We start from the raw sequence: 19796 nt of genomic DNA, 5'->3' as shown, positions 1-19796 counted from the left end.
TATTTTTTTAAAAAAAATTATCTTTATTGAATTTATTTTTTCAATATTGAGCTAGCTGATAATCTAGCTTTAACTTTCCCCACATGTTTTTTTTTTTCTTTTTTTTCAAAATTGTCAGTTTTTACATATTTTCTTTTTTTTTTGTTTTGTTTTTTTTAGAATTATTTTTGTTGATTTTATTTTTTTACTATTGAGCTAGTTGAAAATTTAGTTTTTTTGTTTTTTTTCTTTAAAACACTGTAGCTTTCCCCACGTGTTTTTCTTTTCGCTTTTGTTTTCTTCTTTTTTTCTTTTACCCAAAATTGACTTCTTCTTCTTTTTTTTTTAAATAGTCTTTGTCGGTTTTTTTTTTATATATTGGGCTAGTTGAGAACTTAGCTTTGTAGCTTTAAAAAAAAAAACAAAAAACACTATGGATAACTATAGTGTTTCCCTTACATGGTTTTTGTTTGGCTGCAGTGTTTCCCCACATGTTTTTTTTTTTAAAATTATTTTTGTTGAATTTATTTTTTCAATATTGAGTTGGTTTAGAATTTAGCTTTAGCTTTCCCCGCGTTTTTTTTTGTTTTTTTAAATTTTTCCCAAAATTATCTTTCTTCTTTATATTATCTTTTTTTTTTCATAATTATTTTTGTTGATTTTATTTTTTTACTATTGAGTTGATTGAAAATTTAGTTTTTTAATTTTTTTCTTTAAAGCACTAGATTGCTTCAATGTTTTTCTAAATGGTTTTTTATTAAATAATTTTTTTTTCATAATTATCTTTGTCGATTTTATTTTTTTTATATTAAGCTGATTGAGAATTTAGCTTTGTAGTTATTTAAAACATTGTTGATAGCTACAGTGTTTTCCCACATGATTTTTGCCTTGCTACTGTGTTTCCCTACATGTTTTTTTTATCGATGTTTTTTTTTCCAAATATGTTTTTGTCAAATTTATTTTTTTCATATCAAGCCGATTGGCAATTTAGCTTTTTTTTATTAAAACATCATTGATTGCTACAGTGTTTTTCCATATGATTTTTTTTGTTATGTTTTTTTTTTAAATTGTCTTTGTTGTTTTTATTGTTTTTAATATTGAGCTGGTTAAAAATTACAACTGTAGATTTTCTCATGAAACACTATAGATTGTTATAGTATTTCCCTGCATGTTTTTTTTTCCTTTCATTTTTTTTATATTTGTCAAATTTATCTCTGTTGATTTTTTTTTTAATATTGAGCTGGTTGAGAATTATAATTATATATTTTCTCACAAAATACTATAGTTTGCTACAGTGTTTTCTTAAATGATTTTAATATTGAGCTGGTTAAAAATTTAGCTTTAATTTTCCCCACATGTTTTTTTTTCTATTTTTTATTATTTGTTTTTTGCTTTTTTTTTTTCTTCCAAAATTGTCATCTTATTTTTTTCATTTTTTTGTGTTTTTTTTTCATAATTATTTTTGTCAATTTTGTTTTTTTAATATTGAGCTAGTTGAGAATATAACTTTGTAGTTTTTTCCTTTAAAATATTGTGGATGGTAACAATTTTTTTTATATGATTTTTTTTCACAAATCCATGATAATGCACAAGCATGCCACAAGCCCGCGACATCACGCAGGCATGTCACGCCTTTTTACTAATAAATTTACTTATTAATATATTATATTATTATAATTATTATATAATAATAATAATAATAATAATAATAATAATAATTATTATTATTATTATTATTATTATATTATATAACTGTTTTTTTTTCTTTTTAATTTTTTTTAATGATTTTTTTTTGTTTGATTTAGTTTGTTAATGTTAAAATTTTTTTATTTAGTTATCAAATTTTCATGATACAAATCTTGGGTTTGATGGGTTAACCTGATTTGACGAGTTATTTTTTTTCATTTAGTTTAGTTTGTTAAAGTTAATTTTCTTTTTATTTAATTATCAGACTTTCATACTTTCATGACACGTATACTGGGCTTGACGGGTTAATTTGGTTTGATGGGTTAACCTAGTTAATTCTGGGTAAACCCATGATTTTTTTTTTCTATTTAGTTATCAAACTTTCATGATGTGAATCCTAGGTTTTACGGGATAACCTGGTTTAAAGGGTTAACCCAATTAATTCAATTTTTTTTCATTAGTTTTGTCGCACCCCCAAAAAAATCCGGTTTTTGTTTTGCGACATTCGACTGGCGACTTTCGTTTTGTTCTGTTTTGCTGATTTGGTTCTTTGGAGTCGCCACCTAGTATTTTGGTCACTAGGAAACCGAACTGGTCTTTCAGAGATTCTAAGGTAAGGGACTGGTTGCGTAAAGGGAAGGTATTAGCACCCCTAGTACGCCCTACCTAAGGTAAGCTGCTTGGTGTTTGGTTTGCTTTATAATTGCTATGGTGTTGGTATTTTCTAGGCTCGTCAATTGATTTTGGATAGAAATCTAAGGAGACTCCATGTGCTTTGAAAGCTCATTTTTCCCTTAGTATTTCAAGAGTTTGCGACTCATAAATCGTGGGATAATAAAAAAATTTGAAATGTCCTCGATTATAATCAAGGCTTCTTTCAAGAATGTGTGTGGATTTATTACTCCCAATAATATCTTGGATATTCATCCTTTTAAGGATTTCTTTATCCAAACATTAGCGGTAAATAATAAATAAATTCCTTTTCCAAAAATAAGATTTTTATAGTTTTTGGAATATTGGCCCATACCCTTTGGAGTTTTACAAACATGTTGTAAAATCCAGAAATGCAAGAAAATAATTTGTGTTTAAGAAATCTATGCGAAAACACACTTTCTAAGCTTCCAATATATTTTTTTTTATAAAAAAATAACATTCAAAATATGTTAGAGTATTGGCCGTATGCAACACGCAAGAAAACACATTTTTGTAAACAATTTTTTTTTATGCTTTGACGAAAATCGGGTATTTTAATACTGAGCTTGTATCCTTACGGTAAAAAATACAACCCAATATTAATCCACTTTAATAAAAATATGCAAAAAAAACAACAACATTTTTAGGGACTTTTTTAGAATTTTTTTTGAAAGCAAAAACATTTTTTATTCTGAAAATCTTTGATGTTTTGACGAAAACCGGGTATTTTTTAACACTGATTTTGTATCTTTATGGTATAAAAATACAAACCAACATTAAACCATTTTTACAAAAATATGCAAGAAAATCAACAATATTATTTTTTTTAAGATTTTTCCAAAATATTATATATATTTTTTTTTAACCTAAATATTTTATATATATATATATATAACATATACACACACATATATTATAATTTATAATAATAATATATAATATATTATATTATGGGGCTGGGCCGGCCCAAATAAATGGGTCAGGCTCAGCCCAAAACAATAAAGGGTCGGGCCGACCTCGGCCCAAAATGGATTTGGGCCGAAATCGGCCCAACCAAAACTTATACAGTCTGGGCCAAGATCGGCCCAGACTTGCAAGGCTGGGCCAGCATCGGGCTGGCCCAGCAGCCCCAGGCCCAGCGGGGGGAAGAATTAATTTTCTTCCCCCCGCCTCCTGCATGCATAACTCTGCATGCAGGAGGCAACGCCTGCAACAAAAACGATGGGGGAAGAAGAAATTTTACCTGGCGTGGAGGAGGCGGTTGCTGGAGGTGCTGCGGTGGCGTGGCTCGCGGACGGTGGCTCCGGGCGGTGTTGCTGTCGTTGCTAAACGGCGGCGAGAAACTTCTTCCTCTTCCTCTTTTCCCCGTTTGTTTTCTGTGGATTTCTCAGTGGCTTCCTCTGCCTCGGTTTGTTTTTGGTTTTCGGTTTTGGTTTCTTTGTTTTCGGTTTGTTACTTCTCTCCCCTCTGTTTCGTTCGTTCTTTCTCTCCTCCCTCCTCTCTTTTCCGGTCCTCTCCCTCTCCTCTCTCTCCCGGTCCTCTCTCGGGTTTTTTTCTCTTTTCTTTCCTTTTCGCCCCCTCGTTCTCCCTTTTGGTTCTCTATTTATAGAACCATGGCGCGATTTCGACGTGGACCCAGGAGCGGGTTGAGGAGCGGCTGTCGGGGAGCGGCGGGCCTCCCTCGGCTTCGGTTTTTCGGGTCTTTTTTTTCTTCCCTTTTCTTCGGTTTTCTTCTCTATTTATAGGGTCAGAACTGCGGGGGACCATCGTTAGTGCGGTGCAACGGCTGGTCGGCCAATGTTTAAAGGTGGTGGGGACGAAGAGAGAGAGGCGGGAAGATTTGAAAAAAAGAAAATGGTTTTCTTCTTCTGCTGCTCTTCTTCGGGGGGAAGGAGGAAGATGAACAGTGTCGTTCAAAACGACACCGTTCTGGTCTTCCTCTTTTTTTTTTTTTTTTTTTTTTCATATATGAAACGGCGTCGTTTTGGATAAAACGCGCCGTTTCATTTAAATGGGCAAACTTCAAATCAGTCCTCCGAATTCGGTCCCCACCCCTCTTGTTGGCCGCCTTTTTCACTTTAGTCCTTGGCCTCTGATTTATGCAATTGAGCCCTCAATTGATTAATAAACTTTCAATTTCTTCAATTAGGCCCCTGAACCGAATAATTGCAGCCCCTCCATTTACACGCCTCTTCCAATTTGGTCCCTGGTTTCGGATTTTCTTAATTAAGTCCCTAATTGGCCATTAAACTTCAATATTTATGCATTTAAGCCCCTGATTTGACCTAATAACTTCCTAAAAAATATATTTTTGGCCCCAGAACTTAAATTTCTTCTAATTAAAGCCCAAATTGACTTAAAAATCAATTTTTCTTGCCATCAAATCTTCTATAAATTCAATCAAAAATCCAATTAAGTCCATAAACATTCAAATTTGGGCTTTTCTCCTCAAAATTCAAATTTTCTTATCCACCAGGGTCCTCATCCTTCAAGAATATATTGTCAAAAATTCAATCCTTGTATTTTTTAAATTCCTTGACAAATTTTCTGACTGTTTTCTGAGCGCTTCTGCCTCCTGTTATTTTTTCTAAACTCTTTTGGCCATTTATTTTATTTTTCATGGGGACCCAAAAATGGGTTACAACAGATGCCCCCTCTTTATAATACTTACGGAGCATGGGTTTTGCGCAGTAAGTGTTATAAAGATAAACCCACAACGGAACTCCCGAAACTGATCTGGTCGAAGCTTAATTGATCTGAAACCTTGTCTTTTGCAACAATCCTCTTTAGCCCAAAAACTATGATCCAAATTTAGTCATCTCGAGATCCTTATCCAGCGATCCTCTGAATTCTTACTTTAGTTTGATCAATATGGAAATCCATCCGAGATCCCATCTGGTGATCTCCTTTAACCTGGAACCCCATCTGGCGATTCCTTTACCCATAATCAATACAAAAAATGTGTGTATGGTCTCATTATGATGGGTGACCTGCCCGATGGAAAAGGGAAAGAGTGGTCTCATTCTTTGGGTGACCTACCCAAGTAAAAAAAATGGAGAATGGTCTCATTCTTATGGGTGACCTACCCAGAAAAAATAATGGTCTCATTGTGATGGGTGACCTACCCAAGGAAAAAAGGAAGAGTGGTCTCATTCTTTGGGTGACCTACCCAGGGGAAGGAATGGCCTCATTCTTATGGGTGACCTACCCAGGTAAAAAAAAAATGGAGAATGGTCTCATTCTTATGGGTGACCTACCCAGAAAAGATAATGGTCTCATTGTGATGGGTGACCTACCCAAGTGGAAAAAGGAAGAGTGGTCTCATTCTTTGGGTGACCTACCCAGGGGGAGGAATGGCCTCATTCTTATGGGTGACCTACCCAGGTAAAAAAAATGGAGAATGGTCTCATTTTTATGGGTGACCTACCCAAGGAAAAAGGAAGAGTGGTCTCATTCTTTGGGTGACCTACCCAGGGGAAGGAATGGCCTTATTCTTATGGGTGACCTACCCAGGTAAAAAAAAGATGGAGAATGGTCTCATTCTTATGGGTGACCTACCCAGAAAAGATAATGGTCTCATTGTGATGGGTGACCTACCCAAGAAAAATAATGGTCTCATTGTATGGGTGACCTACCCAGAAAAATAATTCTTAGTAAACTCCAATGCTTTTCTAAGAAATGGTTTCAAAATGAGGTCCCTTCTGGTGACCTTCCTTGATGAATGTCGAAGCACGAGATCCCTTCTGGCGATCTCAGATAACTTGGAATCCCATCTGGCGATTCCTTTTATTACCAACATGAAATATGAGGTCCCATCTGGCGACCTCCAAATAGCGAAACACGTGATCCCTTCTGGCGATCTCAAACAACTTGGAATCCCATCTGGCGATTCCTCTTAACAAACATGAGATATGAGGTCCCATCCGGCGACCTCCAAATACCAAAATACGAGATCCCTTCTAGCGATCTCCATCAACTTGGAATCCCATCTGGCAATTCCTTTTATTCAAACATGAAATATGAGGTCCCTTCTGGCGACCTTCATCGAAATACGAGATCCCTCCTGGCGATCTCAAACAACTTGGAATCCCATCTGGCGATTCCCTTTTATTCAAAGCTGAAATATGAGGTCCCTCTTGGCGACCTTTATCGAAATATGAGATCCCTTCTGGCGATCTCTTTTCACCAAACAACTTGGAATCCCATCTGGCGATTCCCTTTTACTGATTGCTATCGATGTCGTTCTTCCTGCTGGCAGGATTTGAAAAATATTATCTTCTCTTCTTGTTGTTCTAGAATCAACTCAATGATTCTTTCTCCGTCCATAATCTTGTTGGAATGCGCTAAAATCTCCTCTTGTAACGATCCAAAAAAACATACATGCAATGATTTATGATTAGATGCAATGCATGTATTCGTACCTGGTTTTGAAACATAGGTCCCATCCTCTTCTTCTAGTTCATGAGACTCCCTCTTAACATGAACTTGCTTTTGAAGTCGTATGCTGGATTCATTTCTCGTGTTGCCTATCATATTCTTGGAGAAGAAGTCGTTGACTTTCTTCAAGTAGTCCTTTTCTCAAAATGTATGACTTGTGTTTGCCTTTTTGTCATGCTTTTGTCAAATGCTTTAGCTTGGTTTTCAAATCTATAAGCTTACATCCAATTTTAAACACGTAAGACTTTTCATAACACATCTCGTCTTGCCCCCAGTGTAGGGGTGTGATCCTAGTCTAGGCTTTTATATAGAGAAGAAATTCATTCAGCCAGTGATAAACTTTTTTAGTGAGTGAAGGGTTGTACTTTAGGGTTAGCTTTTCTTAAATCTCATATCAAATGATTTTATGATACATTCTTTGTAACCACTAAACCTTGTTTAAAAAGTGCATAATCTCATCATTTATTTAAAGAAAAAGGTAGGCTCAAACACAAAAATCTGGCTGACAATATGAGCCCTGAATGCTCACTAGAGAAAATAAAAGCAATGACAAAAGCAATGACAAAAACATGCTAAGGCAAATGAAGTTGTTTTACATTTTTGAAACTACGAGAAGTTCTTGGGTCAACCCGTTCTGAAACTTCTTCTAGTATGTGGAAAGTGAACCGAGGCAATGCTTCATCTTCCTTCCCTACTTGCGTTTCCTTGTCTTCTCCTTCGATCTCGCCTTCTTCATTATCGAAGATTCTTGACCAAGGTTTTCCAACCCTTTATCCCCTATCACTTTTGTCATGACCAGGCAATGGATTTGAACTGATATTGGGTGTGTCTTCAAATGACACCCATCCTATCTTGATGAGCTTCAATAACTTGTTCTTGAAACCATAGCACGTTTCAAGATAATGCCCGGGAATACCAGCATGGTAATCGCAAGTCAGCTCGGGCTTATACCAGATGGGGAATGGTGGCTGTAGTGGTAATGTAGGGATATGATTTATTTGTCCAATGCTCAGTAGTTTGGCATATATGTCCTTCAGAGGCATGGGTAATGGCGGTAGTTGTTCTGAAATGTATCTTGTGTTTGGTCTTTGGTGGTTGTTTTGGGTGTTTGACTGGCCATTTGCTCGATTAGGGGAAAAAGGTTTGTTAAAGTTTATGTGGGCCACATGGGAGGTAGGTATTTGTGGGTGATATGAATCTGTTATCTTGTCATTGGACCCACCTTCAAAGTTGTTAACGGGACCTTTCAATTTTCTCCCGAAAAAAAAACCTTTTGTCTCCAATGGTTCAATTATGCGTCCAGCTTTAATCCCTTGCTCTATTCTTTCCGCTATGCGTACAGCATCATAAAAATGTTGAGATGAGCTACCCATTAAATGCTCATAGTAGGGTGCCTTGAATGTGTTGGCGAACAAAGTCACCATCTCCGTTTCTATCAAAGGGGGTTGCACATGCATGGCCTCGTCCCTCCACCTTTGCGCATAAGCCCTTACTGATTCTTGGCTTCTCTTTTCCATTGACATAAGGCTCGTTCGATCTGGAGCAATTTCCAAATTGAACTTGTATTGCTTAAGGAAAGCCTCAACTAAATCCTTCCATTTCTTGATCTTGGCATTATCCAACCTCATGTACCAACTTAGCGCCGACCCCGATAGACTGTCTTGGAAAAAGTAGATCAGTAACTTATCGTCATGAATCACCTCAGTCATCTTATTGCAATAAGATCGAAGGTGAGTGTTTGGGCATTCCAACCCACTATACTTTATAAACTCTGGTATCCTAAAATATTTTTGGTACCGTGATGTTTGGTACCAAGCATATTTCAGACGCTCGCATGGGGTCAAACCAGTCATTTCCCTCGACTGCTCTTAATCTTTCTTCCAAAGCTGATATCTTGTCATCGTTCATAAAACTAGTGGACCTATTATTGGAAGGCCCGTCTACAGTGATGTGAGCTTGAGGGGGCTGAATGGGAATGGCAGGCGCAAAGTGCTACCCCGTCACTGAATCTGCCCCCAAGTTCTGATATATCCCTGACGGTGCTCCTATAGGTGGTTGGGTAGACGTTCCCTCCCCGTTCTTGGCTCTTAAAAGTTGCTCAAGCAGATTGGTCAGTCTAGAAACTTCATTTTTCACAGATTCCAACTCGGTCTGGTAGTGCGACTCTAAATGAGTTCTTTCTTCGTTTTCCATTCTTGATCTGGACCGGGTTTGGTGGACTTTGGATGTGGGACCTATGTTTCACGATCTGCGACGATGCGTGCATAGATGTATGAGAGAAATGTATGATTGTGATGGATGCATGATTGAAAAATGCATGTTTTATTGGGTATGGATACAGCCTTTTATTGGGTATGGATGCAGCAAGGATAGGTTATAGTTCTTCTACGTGAGACATAAGGTAGGTTTACTACTGGGTCTCTAAAAGAGGGTCTCTTGCTGTTCCAGTGATCAACCTTCGTAAAGGCGATATGGAGGTCTAGCAGATAGTGGGATGATACGTGTACCAATCACAATCAGTCTAAACACTCAACAAAGAGTTGGGGTTTACACAAACTTAAACCTTGACTCAAGTCATAAGGCAAGCTGCTAGTCCCCCACTTAAACTTAGAGTTACATGTGTGTGCACTCCAAAATATAATAATAATAATAATAAAGTGATGCATGACTATGCCATGTATGATAGAATGTAAAGATATATGTTAAAGCTTTTAAACAAAGCATCATAAGAAAACAAAAACCAATAACACATAACATAAACAAACAAACAAATCAAGCTTAGTCCAAGGGTCCCCAGTGGAGTCGCCATCCTGTCGCACCCCCAAAAAAATCCGGTTTTTGTTTTGCGACATTCGACTGGCGACTTTCGTTTTGTTCTGTTTTGCTGATTTGGTTCTTTGGAGTCGCCACCTAGTATTTTGGTCACTAGGAAACCGAACTGGTCTTTCAGAGATTCTAAGGTAAGGGACTGGTTGCGTAAAGGGAAGGTATTAGCACCCCTAGTACGCCCTACCTAAGGTAAGCTGCTTGGTGTTTGGTTTGCTTTATAATTGCTATGGTGTTGGTATTTTCTAGGCTCGTCAATTGATTTTGGATAGAAATCTAAGGAGACTCCATGTGCTTTGAAAGCTCATTTTTCCCTTAGTATTTCAAGAGTTTGCGACTCATAAATCGTGGGATAATAAAAAAATTTGAAATGTCCTCGATTATAATCAAGGCTTCTTTCAAGAATGTGTGTGGATTTATTACTCCCAATAATATCTTGGATATTCATCCTTTTAAGGATTTCTTTATCCAAACATTAGCGGTAAATAATAAATAAATTCCTTTTCCAAAAATAAGATTTTTATAGTTTTTGGAATATTGGCCCATACCCTTTGGAGTTTTACAAACATGTTGTAAAATCCAGAAATGCAAGAAAATAATTTGTGTTTAAGAAATCTATGCGAAAACACACTTTCTAAGCTTCCAATATATTTTTTTTTATAAAAAAATAACATTCAAAATATGTTAGAGTATTGGCCGTATGCAACACGCAAGAAAACACATTTTTGTAAACAATTTTTTTTTATGCTTTGACGAAAATCGGGTATTTTAATACTGAGCTTGTATCCTTACGGTAAAAAATACAACCCAATATTAATCCACTTTAATAAAAATATGCAAAAAAAACAACAACATTTTTAGGGACTTTTTAGAATTTTTTTTGAAAGCAAAAACATTTTTTATTCTGAAAATCTTTGATGTTTTGACGAAAACCGGGTATTTTTTAACACTGATTTTGTATCTTTATGGTATAAAAAATACAAACCAACATTAAACCATTTTTACAAAAAATATGCAAGAAAATCAACAATATTATTTTTTTTAAGATTTTTCCAAAATATTATATATATTTTTTTTAACCTAAATATTTTATATATATATATATATAACATATACACACACATATATTATAATTTATAATAATAATATATAATATATTATATTATGGGGCTGGGCCGGCCCAAATAAATGGGTCAGGCTCAGCCCAAAACAATAAAGGGTCGGGCCGACCTCGGCCCAAAATGGATTTGGGCCGAAATCGGCCCAACCAAAACTTATACAGTCTGGGCCAAGATCGGCCCAGACTTGCAAGGCTGGGCCAGCATCGGGCTGGCCCAGCAGCCCCAGGCCCAGCGGGGGGAAGAATTAATTTTCTTCCCCCCGCCTCCTGCATGCATAACTCTGCATGCAGGAGGCAACGCCTGCAACAAAAACGATGGGGGAAGAAGAAATTTTACCTGGCGTGGAGGAGGCGGTTGCTGGAGGTGCTGCGGTGGCGTGGCTCGCGGACGGTGGCTCCGGGCGGTGTTGCTGTCGTTGCTAAACGGCGGCGAGAAACTTCTTCCTCTTCCTCTTTTCCCCGTTTGTTTTCTGTGGATTTCTCAGTGGCTTCCTCTGCCTCGGTTTGTTTTTGGTTTTCGGTTTTGGTTTCTTTGTTTTCGGTTTGTTACTTCTCTCCCCTCTGTTTCGTTCGTTCTTTCTCTCCTCCCTCCTCTCTTTTCCGGTCCTCTCCCTCTCCTCTCTCTCCCGGTCCTCTCTCGGGTTTTTTTCTCTTTTCTTTCCTTTTCGCCCCCTCGTTCTCCCTTTTGGTTCTCTATTTATAGAACCATGGCGCGATTTCGACGTGGACCCAGGAGCGGGTTGAGGAGCGGCTGTCGGGGAGCGGCGGGCCTCCCTCGGCTTCGGTTTTTCGGGTCTTTTTTTCTTCCCTTTTCTTCGGTTTTCTTCTCTATTTATAGGGTCAGAACTGCGGGGGACCATCGTTAGTGCGGTGCAACGGCTGGTCGGCCAATGTTTAAAGGTGGTGGGGACGAAGAGAGAGAGGCGGGAAGATTTGAAAAAAAGAAAATGGTTTTCTTCTTCTGCTGCTCTTCTTCGGGGGGAAGGAGGAAGATGAACAGTGTCGTTCAAAACGACACCGTTCTGGTCTTCCTCTTTTTTTTTTTTTTTTTTTTTTCATATATGAAACGGCGTCGTTTTGGATAAAACGCGCCGTTTCATTTAAATGGGCAAACTTCAAATCAGTCCTCCGAATTCGGTCCCCACCCCTCTTGTTGGCCGCCTTTTTCACTTTAGTCCTTGGCCTCTGATTTATGCAATTGAGCCCTCAATTGATTAATAAACTTTCAATTTCTTCAATTAGGCCCCTGAACCGAATAATTGCAGCCCCTCCATTTACACGCCTCTTCCAATTTGGTCCCTGGTTTCGGATTTTCTTAATTAAGTCCCTAATTGGCCATTAAACTTCAATATTTATGCATTTAAGCCCCTGATTTGACCTAATAACTTCCTAAAAAATATATTTTGGCCCCAGAACTTAAATTTCTTCTAATTAAAGCCCAAATTGACTTAAAAATCAATTTTTCTTGCCATCAAATCTTCTATAAATTCAATCAAAAATCCAATTAAGTCCATAAACATTCAAATTTGGGCTTTTCTCCTCAAAATTCAAATTTTCTTATCCACCAGGGTCCTCATCCTTCAAGAATATATTGTCAAAAATTCAATCCTTGTATTTTTTAAATTCCTTGACAAATTTTCTGACTGTTTTCTGAGCGCTTCTGCCTCCTGTTATTTTTTCTAAACTCTTTTGGCCATTTATTTTATTTTTCATGGGGACCCAAAAATGGGTTACAACAAGTTTTTTCTTTCATGTTGATTTTTTTTAATTAATCTATTTAATTATCACACTTTTATAACACGACCTTATAGCCAGACCCACATCCAATATTTTTGGGCCCGGTGTTGCAGCCAAGCTTACTTAAACTTGGGTCATACAAGTTTAATGCTATTATTAATATTATAAATATTACTCTTAGGTCAGGCGTTGCAGCCAAACTCAAGATTCTTGGGTATAGCTTTGCAGAAAAACCCAAGATTTTTAAATTTTTGTTTTTTTTAATATTTTTTATGCAAAAAAAAAAAAATGAACTGCGGCATCCTGCGGGTCATGTATCTAGTTGATATTTATTATTAGATTCTAGTGTGAACAACAATCCAAACCAATTTAAGGGTGCTTGAGAGTGTGATAATAGTTGCTTTTTAAAGTGTTTTATCTTTAAAATATATAAAAATAATGTTTTTTTTATTTTTTAAAAAATATTTTTGACATCAACAAATCAAAATAATAAAAAAAATATTAAAAATATTTTTTAGAAACACCTTTCAAAATGTAATTCCATCCTTAACCAGGGATTAAAAAACAAAAAGTGAGCAATGGGTTCTACTTATTAGACCAACTCAAGAATTAACTTGTGGATTTGGATGCAAGAACTTGTATTGGTACTGGAGGATAAGTAGAAGTGCCATATTGATAAAAATAATTTATAAGGGATCATATTAAGATAACTACAACAATAGATGTACTTTTAAGCTTATTAACCCAACTAAAAAATTGCACTAGCTTTTGTAAAAGTGATGATTAACATGTTTGAAAATGTGATCGGGATTGATTTCTAAAGTGTTTTTATTTCGAGATATATTAAAATAATATATATTTTTTATATGAACACATCAAAATCCTTAAAAAAACACCAAAAAAGTTTTTAAAAGGTTAAAAAAATTAAAAAAAATAAAAAAATAAAAAGCACGGTTTAACCACACATACAAACATGATCATGTATGGATTTAGAAGCGTGGTTTGGACATGAGATTTAAACAATAGCATTTCATCATTGTCGTTATTTGAAAATAAAAAATTGTTTACTTGTTCAGAGAACACCAACGACAAGGGTGAAGCTTGTTATATTTATCAGGGAGGGCTTTCTTATTAATAGGTATGTCAATTTGACTTGCTTGTTGCCAATGGATGGTGCAATTTGAAAATGGTTTGTGTTCTTTAAAGGGAAAAATATTATAGGATGATAAAATTTCTCGTAATGTTTGTGAAAAAATTGACGAGGTTGATCACATATGTGTCTCATATATTATCTATCATAAAATCAATCTATTACATGGATTAATGCTTGTATAATCAATAATTATTTATTTTAGAGTTTGCATGGAAGATGATGTGTTGTTATAAGTGTATGTTTGACATTGTGGTTCATAGTGTTTTTTAAAAAGTATTTTTTGTTTAAAAATGATTTTTTTTTTTATTTTTTACATCAACACATTAAAACCATAAAAAACAGTTAAAAAATATTAATTTGATTTTTTTTTCAAAACCAAATACACTTTTAAAATGCATCCAAACATTAAAAAAAAAAAATATATGCTTAAATAAATGACCTACGCACTAAATTGAAAAAAGAAAATCATCTCTCTAGTTCTTTTTTCTCTCCCCTCTAATTAATTGTGCTCGTATACCCCAAACAAAACTCATGGTTTCTAAAGATTATTTAGTTATTCCTTCCTTAAAACTAGTTGTAACGACATCATTATCTTTTGATGTTATGGTATAAAACTTGTTTTGATGTCATGGTATAAAAACTTGACTAATTATAAGCTCTCACACAACCCATGAATTATTCGAGTTGAAGTTATTTTAGTTTAGTGTTTCGAGTCAATTTTAATATGATCTTCACCACTTCTAGCTTAGCATCAAGGTCATTACACACCTTTACTCTATATGCAAAACCACCTTGAAATTTACCGAAAGCATCACAAGATTATTGACCAAATTTGACCTTACCTATCTTGCCTCATTTATATTTGATATTGTCCAACCATTAGGATAATAGATCTAGTTGCTCCATTAATTTGTCCATATATAGGTGGTAGGAAATTGAAGAAAAGTAGCTTTTTCAAGCTTGCTTGATCTTAACATAATAGAAACTAACCATTTTAAAGCATTGTTAAGTTATTTTTCCAACTAAACATTATGTTATCTCCTGAAGCTACAAAGAGAACCATAGAAGGGTCTAATTTATTGGCACGTTCAAGTAATAAAGTCAAGATTAGAGAAAATAATAAGTTTGTTGATAATGATTCTAAGCATGAACTTCAAAAAAAGGGCAAAAGATAAGAATGGTTATAAGGATTCTCTTGTGAGAGAATCTTTTATGGTGCAACATTCTGAGAATGACAGTCCTATCGAGGAATATATATATCCAAAGATGATGAGAATGATTGTGATAAGGATTATTGTCTAATTATCAAGCTTTCAATAGAGGGAAAAAAAGAGAATTCATGCACCATAAAAACAAGCTTTAATTATAAAAATTATGGGAAGAAGGGTGAGTTACATGTATATGATCAAACGTCTTAGATCAATATGGAAATTACAAGGTGATTTCTAGCTAACAAATTTGGGCAATGAATTATTTTTGATGAAGTTCTCTAATATTGAGGACAGATAGCATATATTATTTGGAGGTCCTTGGATGGTGGTTGATCATTATATTACGGTTTATACATGGCATCCCAACTTTGATTCCTAAAAGGCTAAAATAGACAAGGTAATTGTTTGGGTTAGATTTCCAGATTTGGCATTAGAATATTATGACACCTCAGTGCTGTGGACTAGGCAATAAAACTGGGAAAACTTTAAAGGTTGATAGGAATACATCAATAATTATGAGAGGAAATTTCGCTAAACTGTGTGTGGAGGTAGATCTCACAAAGCCTTTACTTGTTAAATTTAAATTGCGAAAAAAGGTTCGACGTATAATGTTATGATGGATCGAGATCCTTTATGTTAGAGTATCCGGAAGTGGAAAGGAATTGAACATGTTAAAGCATTTATTTGAACTGTGGTTATTATGTTATAATGACCAATAAAGTGAGGTAGAGAAGAAGAATTGTGTTAAATTCATGTTGCAGTCATTGTTTAACAGAAGTGGAGACTTTGCTTCATACTTTGTGTGATTATCCTAAAGCATAGAAGGCTTGGGAATCTCTTGTCAAGGTTAAGGAGAGAGGGTATTTTTACAATCATAAATTGGTATACTTGGCTGATTTCTAATCTTGCTTTGAGAAACAGAGATTCTCATAATGCATATTGGCCTTTAAAGTTTGGCACTGCATTGTGGTTTATTTGGAAGGGTTAATGTCAAAGAGTTTTTGACGTGGAGCAAATTAATTGTTACGATATTGTTTTAGTTGTAAAAAGAATGGTGGTGGATGTTAAAATGATTTAAACACATGAAAATAAGGAGAACACGATTAATAGAGAGTTCAGGTAGATTAGCTGAATTTATCCTGCAGGAGATTGGGCCAAGCTCAATATGGATGGTTGTAGTAAATGTAACTCAGGGGTGGCAGATGCAGGAGGAGCTATTCAAGATAGTATGGGGACCTAGTTGGTGGTTTTTGCTAGGAATAATAAGGTTTGCTCTTCGATAATTACTTAGTTGTAGGCAGTTTATATTGGGTTAGAGCTGGCATGACAAAAAGGTTTATAAAAGTTATGTTATAGTCAAATTTTGTTGTTGTGATTAATCTTATAACTAGGAATAATGCTACCATGGATAGGAATTATAATTTTATCATGCAAATTAGGAGGTTGTTAGATAGAGATTGAGAGGTACAAACTATACATGTTTATAAGGAAGCAAACTCAGTGATTGATTGGTTGGCTAATTATGGGTAAACTAGGGATACTTTAGATAGCAACTTCGATATTTTGAAAGAGCCACCTTTCGAGCTTTATTCTATCTTGTATTATGACCTGATTGGATCTACTTTTTTTCATTTACTTTAGCTGGATGTTACACCCTGAATATCACAAAAAAAAAGTTATTATTAAACACGATAGAATATTGTCAACCCCTTTTTATCACACCAATATTAGAAATACCAAATAGCCATGGTAAATACAATAATCTACTCCTTTATGAGTTTACTAGAACACACCATCAACACATTTTTAGTAGACCAAATAGATTAAGATAACCTATAAAGGAATCCCATCACTTTAAATACATTACATCAATCAACATAGACTTTTACCATAATTAGATTGCACAATACACAAACAATTGTTTTCATAATGTTAGGTGTCTTTTGAATCTTTACTATTTTATGAGGGTTTTTTTTCATGTTTATGATTCACTATAACCATTTTCACTTCCACGCTATTTTCTAACATTTTATTTGAAAAGTCTCATTTCTCTTTATTCAAATGTATATTTATTAAAACAACTAAAAACTCATCACTCCCTCTCTCTAGAAAAATGAGATCATTGTCATTTCTAATATGAGAAACATAGATAAGAAATGTATCATCAATATAGTAAGAAGATGATCATTGTTAAAGTTTACCCTAATTTCATGCTCCATATAATTAACAAACTCATATACATTAACACCATTGGAAACTCTTGAAAACTCAAAAAAGACTAAAATCTACCAAGTTAATCGAACAAACCTTCATAATTTTACCATCACTCATAACCCAGAAGGATTTGTTTGAAACTAACTTCTATAACCTATAAACATTTAACCCTAATAAAAGTATTAGATACCGTTTGTTTCTGTGGTTGTTTCTGTGTTTGAAGTCAGCCACAAAAATAAATTTTTGGTAATGGCTGAAAAGTTAATTCACGTGCATAGGCCCCAACAATTTTCGCGTTAAAAACGCAGGCTCAATGAAAGCAACACAATGATGCTTTCAATGTGGAGAGCTCCACTATGCTCTTAAAAGTGAACAATGGAGACATGCACTGCTGTTCATGTGAATAGTGGTGCATGATTCTGGCTAGACCGGATCTGGTTCAAAGCTGAATGCATTGAACCAGGTCTGACCCAGTAATAAAAATTAAATTTTATTTTTAATTGTATTTTATTGATGACATAGCATTTGCAGAATTTGATCGCAATCCCAATTTTGTTCCTGATTGTATTTTACCTGATGTTATTGCACGCTTAAGAAACGAAGGAAATAGTAGTTCTTGTCGGATGTATTTCATACGTGATGGAATTGTAGATAGTTTAATTGATTAATAAAAAAATATTTTATATAAAGTATTATTTATTTCATGATGTAATAGCAATAGTTAAATCTATAATATTTAAATTAAAAACCATCAATATATATATATATATATATATATATTTTATAACCTCAATTTGGAAAACAATTTTTTAACCAAACACATTAAATTACTTTTTATTCAACCTCAAATTTAACCACAATTTTAACCAAACATATATAAATATCAAACCAACCTCAACTAAAAATACTTTTTATAAAATAACTTTTTTCAAACCACAACTACAAAAGCTACCACAATACAAAACACACAAACATCATATCAATTTGCTTTAGAACCTAATACACATGATTAGATGAAAAATGTTTACCTCACATAAATTGCACCCATACAACATTTTTTTAAGTTAAAATACCTTAGATTATCTTTAGGAAAATAGCTTAGTTACGTGATTCCACCTTTATAAATACATAGACCATTTATTTTACACGTTTGACAAATAATGCTCTATGTGATTTTAGCAGCACTCAACTAGGAAGAAAAATATCCACTTCAATTGATTATTAAATTAGTTAAACCTCTTTGTGAGAAAATAAGTCTTTATGTTCTTAATTTAAAGTTTGACCTCCCTATACTTTGTCTTTTTGAGATCAAGGTGTTTATTTTAGTATTTTTCTATGATCTTGACCTTAATTTGTATATAAAATTAATGAAATGATTTAAATATCTCTAGCTTCAACTAATCGAAGACCTAGTTGATTACTTATCAACAAGATACTACCAATGACATTATAATTGTGATTCATGTTATTGTTTATATTATCATTATCAACATAACCATCATCGAAATAAATATTATAAATTGGTTGAGAATAGCAATTCACATTCATCTCATTATAAATGAGATCATTAAAATCTTCACAATACTCATCCTGACCAAGAGGTTGCCTTATCTACTCTCACCCTTGGAACGGGTTTTCAGAGCTATCCATAAAACCACAATCAGTCTCCTCATAATCCCTAGATGTTCTCACCTCTTACAACTAGCGAGTCAATTATACAATCTATATTTGAATGTCTTTTATCATCGAATCTTAAACCTTTTTTTCATGAGAAAAAACCTCTTTATTCCTTATTACATGAGCATGTCTTGTTCTCTGGCCTCTTCCAATATTGGTTATTCAACAAGATATAACAACTTACTACAAATAATCATTAGGTTCTGCTATCAAGCAACGTAGATGAAAAGACAGCAGGTGTCATAACCCAATTTTTGACCATTTTTATTTTTATTATTATTATTATTTTATTTATTGAAAAGGATAAAAAATTTGATGAAAAAAATAATAATGATGATGAAAAAAACAAGTAAAATGAAATAAATGAAGAATGAATTAAATTTTGGGTTAAGGGCAATATGAATGGAAGTTTTGGGGTTTAATTAAAATTTGAAATTAATTTAATTAAGCTTGGAATTAATTTAATTAATCCAATTAAGGGTTTAATTGGAGAATTGATAAGTTTTGAGACTTAATTAAGCTTGGAATTGATTTAATTCATCCAATCAAGGATTTAATTGGAGAATTAATAAGTTTTTGAGACTTAATTAAGCTTGGAATTGATTTAATTAATCCAATTAAGGGTTTAATTTTGAGTTTTGAGACTTATTTGGACTTTGGATTTTAATTAAATTTTAATGAAATCAGGGACTAAATTGAAGAATATCAAAGTTTAGAGGTTAATTGGGGGCATAATTGAAAAAGATTAAAGTCCAGGGAATTAATTTGTAAAGGCGCCGAAATGCAGGGGTCCGATTAATTTTAACTAGGGGCTTAATTATCAAAATTTTCGAAACTTTACGGGTCAAAGTGAAAATGTGTTATGTCGTTTTAAGACGTTGTTCGTCTTCCTTCTTCTTTAAGCCAGCGACGGTTTTTCAACAGTAAAGGCAGGGAGACGTTGCAGCAGTAATCATCCGTTGGCCTCAGTTATGGGTGCTTTAATGGTGGTCGACCCTCAGCCTACCACCCGTTACCAACCCGTCGGCCTCTATATAAACCGAGCAACACCGAGAGCAAGGGG

Source organism: Populus alba, chromosome 2 (assembly GCF_005239225.2).
Source record: "Populus alba chromosome 2, ASM523922v2, whole genome shotgun sequence".
In the NCBI taxonomy this organism is placed as follows: Eukaryota; Viridiplantae; Streptophyta; class Magnoliopsida; order Malpighiales; family Salicaceae; genus Populus; species Populus alba.
This window is presented reverse-complemented; position numbering follows the sequence as displayed.